The sequence below is a fragment of the Ursus americanus genome, chromosome 13, assembly GCF_024610735.1.
Source record: "Ursus americanus isolate L20-20 chromosome 13, mUrsAme1.1.p, whole genome shotgun sequence".
Lineage (NCBI taxonomy): Eukaryota > Metazoa > Chordata > Mammalia > Carnivora > Ursidae > Ursus > Ursus americanus.
This window is the reverse complement of record NC_142139.1, coordinates 72,239,977-72,252,572: the sequence shown is the minus strand read 5'-3', so window position 1 is coordinate 72,252,572 and position 12,596 is coordinate 72,239,977. Positions and strand designations below refer to the sequence as shown.

Sequence of the window (12,596 nt, the reverse complement as noted above, 5' to 3'; positions counted from 1 at the left end):
TATCAGATAGGTCATTTGCAAATATCTTCTCCCATTCAGTAGGTTGCCTTTTAGTTTGGTTGATTGTATCCTCTCTTGCTTCTTATTTTGATGTAGTCCCATTAGTTTATTTTTGCTTTTGTTTCCCTTGCCTCAGGAGATATATCTAGAAAAAAGTTGCTACGGATGATGTCAAAGAGATTACTGCCTACATTCTCCTCTAGGATTTTGATGAATTCCTGTCTCACATTTAGGTGTTTCACCATCCATTTTGAGTTTACTTCTGTGTATGGTGTAAGAAAGTGGTTCAGTTTCATTCTTGTGCTTATTGTTGTCCAGTTTTCTCAACACCATTTATCAAAGAGGCACTCCTTTTCCCATTGAATATTCTTTCCTGTGTTGTTGAAGATTAACTGACCGTATTCTAGGTCATTCATTTCTAAGTTTTCTAATCTGTTCCACTGATCTATGTGTCTATTTTTGTGCCAATAACATACTGTTCTGATTACTATGCTTTTGTAATATAACTTGAAGTCTGGAATTGTTATGCCTCCAGCTTTGCTTTCCTTTTTCAAAATTGTTATCCCTATTAGAGTTTTGTGGTTCCATACAAATTTTAAAATTGTTTGTTTCCGTTCTGTGAAAAATGCTGTTGGTATTTTGATAGGGATTGTATTAAATGTGTGGATTGCTTTGGCTAGTATAGACATTTTAACAATATTTGTTCTTCCAATCCATGAGCATGGAATGTCTTTTCATTTCTTTATGTCATCTTCAATTCTTATAGTTTTATAGTTTTCAGAGTACACTTCTTTCTCCTCTTTGGTTCAGTTTATTCCTAGTATCTTATTTTTGGTGCAATTGTAAATGGAATTATTTTCTTAATTTCTCTTTCTGCTGTTTTATTATTAGTGTATAGAAATGCAACAGACTTTTGCACATTGATTTTGTATCCTGCAACTTTACTCAATTCATGTATCAGTTCTAGCAGTTCTAGCAGTTTTTTGGTGGAATCTTTTGGGTTTTCTAGATATCGTATCATGTCATTGGCAAATAGTGAAAATTCTGCTTCTTCCTTACCAATTTGGATGCATTTTAACTCTTTTTGTTGTCCAATAAATGTGAGTAGGACTCCAAATACTACGTTAAATAAAAGTGGTGAGAGCAGACATCCTTGTTTTGTTCCTGACCTTAGGGGAAAAATCTCTCAGTTTTTCCCCATTGAATATGATGCTCACTGTGGGTTTTTCATCTATGGCCTTTATTATGTTGAGGTATATTCCCTCTAAACCTACTTTGTTGAATTTTTTTTTATGAATGGTTGTCCTACTTTGTCAAATGCTTTCTTTTCATCTATTGAAATGATCATATTTCTACCTTTTCTTTTATTAATATGATGTATCACATTGATTAATTTGTGAATATTGAACCACCCGTGCAAACCAGGAGTAAGTCCCACCTGACTGTGGTGAATGATTAAAATTTATTGTTAAATTCAGTTTGCTAGTATTTTTGTTGAGATTTTTGGATGTATTTTCATCAGAGATATTGACCTGTACTTCTCTTTTCTTGTGGTGTCTTTATCTGATTTTAGTATCAGGGTAATGCTGGCCTCATAGGCTGAATTTGGAAGTTTTCCTTCCTTTTCTAGTTTTTGGAATCTTTTGAGAAGAATAGAAATTAATTCTTCTTTAAGTGTTTGGTAGAATTTGCCTGTGAAGCCATCTGGTCCTGGACTTTGTTGTTGTTGTTTTTGGGAGTTTTTTGATTAATGATTCAATTTCTTTACTGGTTATCAGTCTGTGCAAATTTTATATTTCTTCCTGCTTCATTTTTGGTAGGTTATATTTCTAGGAATTTATCCATTTCTTTCAGGTTGTCCAATTTTGGCATATAGGTCTTCATAATAGTCTTTTATAATTGTTTGTATTTCTGTAGTGTTGATTGTTATTTCTCTTCTCTCATTTGTCATTTTTTTCTTTAAGTCTTTTATCTTTTTTTCTTGATGAGTCTGGCTAGAGGTTATCAATTTTATTGATTTTTTTCAAAAAACCAACCCCTGGTTTCATTGATGTGTTCTATTGGTTTTTATGGGGTTTTTTTTTTTTTTTTTTAGTTTCTATATCATTGATTTCTGCTCTAATTTTTATTACTTCTTTCCGCTGGTTTTAGGTTTTTTTATTGTTCTTTTTCTATCTCCTTTAGGTGTAAGTTTATGTTGTTTGAGATTTTTCTTGCTTCTTGAGGTAGGCCTGTGTTGCTATATACTTCCCGCTTAGAACCATTTTTGCTGCATCCCAAAGGTTTTGGACCATTGGGTTTTCATTTTCACTTGTTTCCGTGTTATTTTCTGTGGTTTTATTTCTGGTTAACCAATTCATTGTTTAGTAGCATGTTATTTAACCTTCAAGTATTTGTGGTCTTTCCAGATTTTTTCTTTTGGTTGACTTCTAGTTTCATAGCTCTGTGTTCAGAGAAGATGCAAGGTATGAGTTCAATCTTTTTAAATTTGTTGAAGCTGTTTTGTGGCCTAATATGTAACCTGTTCTGGAGATGTCCCATTTGCAATTGAAAAGAATGTGTATTCTGCCGTCTTAGAACGGCCTATTCTGTACATGTCTGTTAAATCCATCCATTCAAAGCCCTTATGTCTTTGTTGATATTCAGTGAGATGATCTGCCTATTGATGTAAGTGGGGTGTCAAAGCCCCTACGAATATTATATCAATCCTTTTATGTTTGTTATTAATCGATTTATACATGTGGGTGCTCCTATGTTGTGTTCATAAACATTTATAATTGTTATATCTTCTTGTTGGATTGTCCCTTTATTATTATATAATGTCCTTCTTTATCTCTTGTAAGAGTCTTTGTTTTAAAATCTATTTTGTCTTATATATGTATTACTACTTTGCTTTTTTTTTTTTAAACATCCATTTGCATGATAGATATTTCTTCATCCCCCCACTTTCAATCTGTTTCTTTAGGTCTAAAATGAGTCTCTTATAGACAACATATAGGCAATCCTTGTCTTTTTTTTTAAATCCACTCTGTCACCCTATGTGTTTTGATTGGAGTATTTAGTTCATTTATATTCAAATTATTGAGAGATATGCATATAACTGTCTTTTTTTGTCATGCTGCTTTTAAGATTTTTTTTCATTTCCAGGGACGCCTGAGTAGTTCAGTCGGTTAAGTGTCTGCCTTCAGCTCAGGTCATGATCCCAGAGTCCTGGGATCAGTCCTGCATCAGGCTCCTGCTGAGTGGGGAGTCTGCTTCTCCCTCAGTCTGCCGCTCCCCCTGCTTGTGCTCTCCGTCTCTCTCTCTGACAAACAAATAAAATTTTTAAAAGATTTTTTCTTTACCATTATATTTTATCATTTTAATTACTGTATATCTTGGTGTGGATCTGCTTTTCTCAATTTTGTTGAAGGTTTCTGTGCCTCCTGGATCTGGATATCAGTTCCTTCGCCAGATTAGGGAAGTTTTCAGCTATTACTTCTTCAAATAGATTTTCTACCCCCTTATCTTTCTCTTCTTCTTCTGGGACTCCTATAACACTAATGTTATTTCCTTCGATGGGGTTACTGAGTTCCCTAAGTCTACTCTCATTTTGCATAGTTATTTTTTTCTCTCTTTTGTTTAGCTTGATTATTTTCCATTACTCCTTCTTCTAGGTCACTAATTCATTTCTGTGCTTTTTCCAACCTATTGTTTGTTCCATCGAGTGTGTTTCTCATTTCATTTATTGAGCTCTTTTATCTCTGCGCTATTCCTTATCTCTGTGTTAAGGGTCTCACTCACCTTATCTGCTCTTTTCTCAAGTCCAGTGAGTATCCTTATTATTGTTGCTTTAAATTCACCATCAGGCATGTTAACTTATATCTGTTTTGTTTAGATACTTGGATGTGGCCTCATCCTGTTCTTTCATTTGGGATAAAATTCTCTGTCTCCTCATTTTATCTTCCTCTCTGTGTCTGTTTCTCTGTTAAGAAAGTCAGCTATATCTTCTGCTCTTAAAAGTATTGAAGAGGAGTTCCTGGAGTGCCCTGCCTGCAGTGAACCCTTGTTCACCAGATCCTGGCACTTCAGGAAAGTATCCTTCTGGAAAATACATGTATTTTATGTCCTGCTTTTGTGTCTGAGTCACTTTTCCTTTCAGTGCAATCATCTGCACTGATTCTCTGCCTGTTATGGGCTGTGTTTTCTCTTTGTGTTGTTACTGGACCCCAGGGAGGTCAGCTCTGAGAGGGTGTGCCCACTGGGTAACTTGGGAGTTGGGCAACAGTGTTAGCAAAATTTGTGCTGGGCCACTAGTCCTATGCAGCACTGCAGTGCTATGGAGTGTGCACAGGGGTAGCCAGGGGTACAAGGCTGGGTGCAGCAATGGCTGGGCCCCGCTGGATGAGAAACAGTGGGTGGGCACTGCAACAGAGCCTGGGTGCAGTGTGACAGTTGGGTGTAGCATGCCATGACAGTGGCATGTGATGTGGGAAACAAAGGCAGAAGAAAAATTATTAAATTTCTTTACTACCTGCAGCTCATTGACAAGTCCTTGAAACAGGCAGAGTGACATTCCTCTAGGGATTCAACTGCCTCAATGATAATACTTTGCTAAGGGCAAAAAGCAATCCCAGCCTGAACACCCCCCCTAACCAGTATCCTGTAAGTTTGCTTTGACATATAAAAATTCCTTTGGAAACTTCTTTTATCTCTAATCCCCACCCCCAAGATACATATTGGCAATCATCCCCCAAGCATATGGCCCACCGATATACATCTGAAGGGTCTTATGACTACAGTTTTATTAGACGGTAATAAATGACCTTTTCCCAACAAAAGCTAGCACCCTCAAGGTCCTGGAAACCTTGCTTCCAAAATTCCTTAGAGATTTATGCTATCCCTAACCCCCCCCCCAACTTCAGGGTATATAATGGGCCATTCCTCATGACCCTGGTGCAGCTGTTTCTGCCCATGGGTCCTGTCCCCGTGCTTTAATAAACCACCTTTTTGCACCAAAGACGTCTCAAGAATTTTTTCTTGGTCATCGGTTCCGGACTCCAGGCCACCTCACCTCACCAGTATCCCACAGTCTCGTCGGCTGGGCCCGGCATGTGGAAACAACTATGCACCTGGTGGCTGGGCACCATGTGTACACAGCTTTACCAAAATTTGCCCTGAGCCCAGGGCTGGTGCTAACAGGATTGGAATGGGTGAGCCCTCAGGACAACTTATGGGTGTGGCATGCTGCTAGCAGTTTAGGTAGCAAGTGTCTGTGCAGTCCCACCTCCTGAAGTCCCGCCTCCTTTATTTTTATGCTGTGGGGCAGGGGAGGAAAACAGTGCCTGTGATCTTCATCATTTTAGGAGAAGTCCCCTAACATACTGTGAAATCACTATGAACAGATTCATTTCCCATTTGCTCCAGCATTGTAAAAACTGCTGTTTTAATGTTGTCTCTCTGTGCAGGTTACTGTCTCTTTAAAGGTGGCAACCCAGCTATCACTCACTCTCCCCTCTATCCCAATGTTGAGTCAACCCACTTATTTTATTTTATTTTATTATGTTTTTTTATTATATTATGTTAGTCACCATACATACTCTTATCATACATATGATAAGAGTCAACCCACTTTTAATGCTCCAGGCTCCAAGTCTCAACCATTATACAAACTCAAAAAATTCAGCCCCTCTGGTTTTCAAAGGCTTACTTCATGGGGATTAGTCTTCCCCATGTGAGCTTCCCAGTGTGAAGACCTGTTTCTCTGTGTGAAAGCTCCCTCCCTTCTACAGGCAGCCCTCCTCCACCTTTCTGATCTTCCTAACCTTTCAGATGCAGCTTCTTTTCTATATTTAATTGTGGAGTTTTTTTTGTCAGTTTTTTTATCACTCTCTGGTTTATTGACTTGGATGTGAGCGATATCTTGTTGTGAATGTGGGATGGGGTGAGCTTAGGGTTCTCCTACTTTTCCATGTTCCCTAAATTTTTTGAAATAAATTTAGATATTAATAGAACAATATCAATAAAAGTTAGTATTTACTGAGCTTTACCATGTATGCTAAGAACAATTTTAAGTGCTTTACATATATTGGCTTTCCCAATATTCATAATTACAACAAAGTAAGTACTATTATCTACATTTTACAGATAAGGAAAATGAACTTCAGAGAAACTAGTAATTTGTTTAATCCCAGTTAGCTAATGAATGGTAGAAGTGGAATTGAACCTAGACAGATTGGAAGCAGAGCCTTAGCACTTACACACTCCCTAATTCTGCCTAAATCGTGAATGGACTGTTGAAAAGAGAATTTTTAAATTGGAAGATTAGAGATCCGAAATAAATCTAATGATCCAAAAATTGCACTACTGGGTATTTACCCCAAAGATACAGATGTAGTAAAGAGAAGGGCCATATGCACCCAAATGTTCATAGCAGCATTGTCCATAATAGCTAAATTGTGGAAGGAGCCGAGATGCCCTTCAACAAACGAATGAATAAAGAAAATGTGGTCAATATATACAATGGAATATTACTCAGCCATCAAAAAGAACAATTTCTCAACATTTGCTGCAACATGGATGGCACTGGAGGAGATAATGCTCAGTGAAATAAGTCAAGCAGAGAAAGACAATTATCATATCGTTTCTCTCATCTATGGAACATAAGAACTAGGAAGACTGGTAGGAGAAGAAAGGGATAAAGAAAGGGGGGGTAGTCAGAAGGGGAAATGAAGCATGAGAGACTATGGACTCTGGGAAACAAACTGAAGGGTTCAGAGGGGAGGGGGTGGGGGAATGGGATGGACTGGTGATGGGTGGTAGGGAGGGCACATATTGCATGGTGCACTGGGTGTTATACGCAACTAATGAATCATTGAACTTTACATCGGAAACCGGGGATGTACTGTATGGTGACTAACATAATATAATAAAAATATTATTATTAAAAAAAAGAATTTAACACAAAATTCCTCAGTACAAAATTCACAGAGATATAAAAAAGTAAATAGCAGGTGTAAGACATACAGTATAAATAGAAGGGGCCCAATATTTGTCTATTAACGTTCTGGAAGAACAGTATAAAAGAAATGGTTAAATTGGGGGAACCTAGGTGGCTCAGTTGGTTAAACAGCTGCCTTCAGCTCAGGTCATGATCTCAGGGTCCTGGGATTGAGCCCCGCATCAAGTTCCCGGCTCAGCAGAAGCCTGCTTCTTCCTCTCCATCTGCCGCTCTCCCTGCTTGTGCCCTCTCACTCTTTCTCACTGTCAAATAAATGAATAAAATCTTTTAAAAAATGGTTAAATTAAAAGACCATATTTGGTAAATGAAAATATAAATCTTGAATGGACTGCTAAAGAGAGAATTTTTGAATTGGTAAATTAGAGAAATTAAAGAAATTAAAACAAAACTTAACAATGTTCCAGAAACAGGGGCGCCTGGGTGGCACAGCCGTTAGGCGTCTGCCTTCGGCTCAGCGCGTGATCCCAGCGTTATGGGATCAAGCCCCACATCAGGCTCCTCTGCTATGAGCCCGCTTCTTCCTCTCCCACTCCCCCTGCTTGTGTTCCCTCTCTAGCTGGCTGTCTCTATCTCTGTCGAATAAATAAATAAAATCTTAAAAAAAAATGTGCCAGAAACAAAGGGCATGTCACCCATGAAGAATTGGACATAGAACATACTTCTCACCAGCTACAATAGATGACAATAGAGTAATATTTTAAAGTGTTGAAGGAATATTACAGTCAACAGGATTTTGTGCTCAGTCAATATGATGGACAAGAGAATTAATCGACCATAGATCCTTGCTAAGATATCTACAAAATAACAGCAAGAAAAAAGTGAACGCAGGAACAAGAAACAATAGTACCACAAATTGACAACAAATGTCAATTTAATTAACTACTGAATAAAAGAATGTTTTAGGCTAAAATTAACAACACAAGAAACAACAGGTATTGGCAAGGATGTGGAGAAAGGGGAAACTTCTTACACTGTTGGTGGGAATGCAAACTGGTGCAGTCACTCCTCGAAACAGTATGGAGGTTCCTCAAAAAGTTAAAAATAGAGCTACCCTATCATCTAGCAATTGCACTACTAGGTATTTACCCAAAGAATACAAAATATTAATTCAAGGGGATACCTGCACCCTGATGTTTATAGCAGCATTATCTACAATAGCCAAATTATGGAAAGAACCCAAATGTCCATCAACTGATTAATGGATAAAGAATAGTGTATACACACACACACACACACACACACACACACACACAATGGAATATTATTCAGCCATAAAGAAGAATGAAATTTTGCAATTTGCAAAGATATGGATGGAGCTAGAGAGTATTATGCTAAACAAAATAAGTCAGTCAGAGAAAGAAAAATACCATATGAGTTCACTCATATGTAGAATTTAAGAAACACAATGAGTAGGGGGGAAAATGTGAGGCAAACTAAGAAACAGACTCTTAACTATAGAAAACAAACTGATGGTTACCAAAGGTGGGGTGGATGGATTAAATAGGTGATGGGGATTAAGGAGGGCACTTGTTGTGATGAGCACCCAGTGTTGTATGGAAGTGTTAAATCACTAAATTGTACACCTGAAACCAATATTACACTGTATTTTAACTAACTGGAACTTGAATGAAAACTTAAAAATGTTTTATTTTTTTTAAAAAATGAGTAGAAATAAAACACGTAATGAAAATCAGATGGAAGCCCCATGTCAGGCACCCTGCTTCACTGGGAGTCTGGTCCTCTCTCTCCCTCTGACAATCCCCCCTGCTCATGCTCTCTCTCTCTCTCTTATAAATGAAAAATGTTTCTAAAAAATCAAATGGGGAGGGGTGCCTGGGTGGCTCATTCAGTTAAGTCCCTGCTTTTGGCTTAGGTCATGATTAGGTCATGATCAGGTCCAGGGATCCAGCCTCACATTGGGCTCCCTGCTCAGCGGGGAGTCTTGCTTCTCCTTTTCCCTCTGCCCATCCCACTGCTTGTGCTCTCTCTCTCTCTCTCTCAAATAAATAAAATCTTTAAAATTTTTCAGAAGGGGAAGTGTTCTAAGGGTAAAGTGCTCCAAGTTCCTTGCTGTAGTCTGCTTTATATTTTGTTAGAACAATAATAGCTGAACATTTGTATAGTATAAATTTAAGCATAGCCCCTGTAGTGGGCTGAAAATGTCTTCTAAGATGTCTATGTCCTAATTCTTGAAATTTATGAAAATTGTCTTGTATGGCAAAGACTTTGCAAGCATGATAAATTAAAGATCTTGAGATGGAGAGATTTTCCTGGATTATCTGGCTGGGCTCCAAAGACAATCACAAGTGTCTTTATAAGAGAGAGGCAGAGGGAGATTTGACAACAGACTGAAGAGAAGGCAATGAAGGTAATGGAGGCAGAGATTGGAGTGTTATTGCCACAAATGAGGGAATTCTGGCAGCCATCAGAAGTTGAAAGAGGCAAGGAAGTGTTTCCCTTAGAACCTCTGTAGAGAGCTCAACCCTGCTTACAACTTGGTTTCAGACTTCTGAATGCTAGAACTGTGGAAGAGTAAATTTCTGTTGTTTTAAGCCACAAAATTTGTAGTGATTTGCTACAACAGACACAGGAAGCAAATGTAAAAACTAAATTAAAAGTCATAAAAACCGAGGAAGGAGTTAAGATGGCAGAGGAGTAGGGGACCCCTTTTTCAGCTGGTCCCCTGAGTCGAGCTGGATAGGTACCAGACCAGCCTAAACAACCACGGAATCAGCCTGAGACGCAGGAAGATACATCTGGATCTCTACAAATGAACATCTCCAGCGCTGAGTATTGAGGTACAAAGCAGGGGGCCGTGAAACCGCGCACAGATATCGGAAGATAAACAGAAGGGGGAGGGAGCTGCCGCGTTCGGGCCCCGGGAAGCGGTAGCCACCTGCACCAGGGAGCAGGCGGACTCGGACTCACCTATCGGCACCTGCGAGAGAGCGGACTGAGACCGTGAGCTGGGTGCGCGTGCCACCAGGCATCTCGCGGAACAACGGAATCCCTCCCGGTGTGCTCACTGGATTCAGACTGAGACCGGGAGCTCCCGGAGCATGTGGGGGCGGCTGGTGGCTGGCGGCTGGCGGCGTTAGAAACACAAAGGACAGAGACGCGCCGGCCCTGGAAGTGAGGGCTGGGACTCCGGGTGTGGGGCGCACATCCCGGGACGCTGCAGGGTTGAGCAGCACCAACAGAAACAGAGTTAAAGTGGCCAGAACATTAGTAGAGAACGGGCCGCAATCCCTCTGTTCTGTGACAGAGGCTGAAATTCGGCCGCTGCTGCTCTGACTCTCAGAAGAGGCACAGCTGACCACCAGGGAAAGCCGCCAGAGAACAAAAGCTTGGAAATACCGGCTCACAGCGTGCCCATCCCCATCCCCCCTCACAGGGGACACGGAGACTCTAGCCAAACAGGGTTGCCTGAGTTTCAGCACGGCAGGCCCCTCCCCCAGAAGGCAGGCTGAAAAATCAAGAAGCCCACAACCCGGGGCGCCTGGGTGGCACAGTCATTGAGCGCCTATCTTCGGCTCAGGGCGTGATCCCGGCGTTCCGGAAAGGAGTCCCTCATTGGGCTTCTCCGCTGGGAGCCTGCTTCTTCCTCTCCCACTCCCCTGCTTGTGTTCCCTCTCTCGCTGGTTGGCTCGCTGCCACATAAATAAATAAATAAAATCTTTAAAGAAGAAGCCCACATCCCTAAGATCCCTATAAAACAAGGGGCACAGCCTGGGACCCAGTCAATAATTTGGGCTCTGGACAACCCTGCAACCTCTCCTCATCAGAATGACAAGAAGGAGAATCCGCCCCCCCCCAGCAAAGAAAAGACAGTGAGTCTGTGCCATACAAATAATGGATATGGATGTAACCAAATTATCAGAAATGGAATTCAGAGTAACGATGGTCAAAATGATGAGTAGAATTGAAAAAAGTATTAACGCAAAGGTTACTGAGAATATAGAATCCTTAAGGACAGAAATGAGAGCGAATCTGACAGAAATTAAAAATTCTATGAGCCAAATGCAGGCAAAACTAGAGGCTCTGACGGCCAGGGTCGCAGAAGCAGAGGAACGGGTTAGTGAATTGGAGGATGGGTTAATAGAGGAAAAAACAGAAATACAAGCTGGTCTTAAAAAAATCCATGCCCAGGGGGGGCCAGGGGTGGCTCAGTCGTTAAGCGTCTGCCTTCGGCTCAGGGCGTGATCCCGGTGTTCTGGGATCGATCCCCACATCAGGCTCCTCTGCTGGGAGCCTGCTTCTTCCTCTCCCACTCCCCCTGCTTGTGTTCCCTCTCTCGCTGCCTGTCTCTCTCTCTGTCAATAAATAAACAAAATCTCAAAAAAAAAAAAATCCACGCCCACGAATGTAGGTTGCAGGAGATTACTGACTCAATGAAACATTCCAATGTCAGAATCATCGGCATCCCCGAGGGGGTGGAGAAAAACAGAGGTCTAGAAGAGATATTTGAACAAATTGTAGCTGAAAACTTCCCTAATCTAGCGAGGGAAACAAACATTCGTGTCCAAGAGGCAGAGAGGAACCCTCCCAAGCTCAACCATGACAAACCTACACCACGTCACGTCATTGTGCAATTGGCAAATATTAGATCCAAGGATACAGTATTGAAAATGGCCAGGGCAAAGAAATTTCTCACGAAACAAGGCAAAGGCATCAGAATTACGTCAGACCTGTCTACACAGACCTGGAATGAGAGAAAGGGTTGGGGGGGCATTTTTAAAGCTCTTTCAGAGAAAAACATGCAGCCAAGGATCCTTTATCCAGCAAGGCTGTCATTCAGAATTGATGGAGAGATAAGGACCTTCCAGAATCTCCAGTCATTGACCAATCTCATAACCACAAAACCAGCCCTACAGGAGATATTAAAGGGGGTTCTATAAAAGTAAAAAGACCCCAAGAGGGATACAGAACACAAAAGTCACAATCTATAGAAACAAAGACTTTACTGGCAACATGGCATCATTAAAATCATATCTCTCAATATTCAGTCTCAATGTAAATGGCCTAAATGCTCCCATAAACCACCACAGGGTTGCAGATTGGATAAAAAGACATGACCCATCCATTTGCTGTCTACAAGAGACTCATTTTGAGCCTAAAGATACATTCAAACTGAAAGTAAAGGGATGGAATACCATCTTTCATGCCAATGTACCTCAAAAGAAAGCTGGGGTAGCAATTCTCATATCAGACAGTTTGGATTTTAAACTAAAGACTATAGTTAGAGACGCAGAAGGGCACTATATTATTCTTAAGGGATGTATCCAACAAGTGGATATGACAATTATAAATATATATGCCCCCAACAGGGGAGTGGCAAGATACACAAGCCAACTCTTAACCACAATAAAGAGACATATAGATAAAAATACATTAATAGTAGGGGACCTCAACACTCCACTATCAGAAATAGACAGAACACCCTGGCAAAAAATCGACAACGAAGCAAGGGCTTTGAATGCCATACTCGATGAGTTGGACCTCATAGATATATATAGAACACTACACCCCAGAACCAAACAATACTCATTCTATTCTAATGCCCATGGAACATTCTCAAGAATAGACCATGTTCTGG

The 12,596-nt window shown here is 40.4% G+C and overlaps 1 long non-coding RNA gene across 2 annotated transcripts in view; it reads right to left on the bottom strand.

Moving 5' to 3' along the window:
* Positions 1 to 11,080, bottom strand: part of LOC148109120 (uncharacterized) — a 164,935-nt gene extending 153,855 nt beyond the window's left edge. The window contains exon 1 of one of the 2 annotated variants that reach the window (XR_015726559.1): positions 9,929 to 11,080. This is a non-coding gene — a long non-coding RNA (uncharacterized LOC148109120). The remainder of the gene's footprint in view (positions 1 to 9,928) is intronic. The other variant, XR_015726558.1, reaches the window with a different exon arrangement.
* Between the last annotated feature and the right edge of the window lie 1,516 nt (positions 11,081 to 12,596).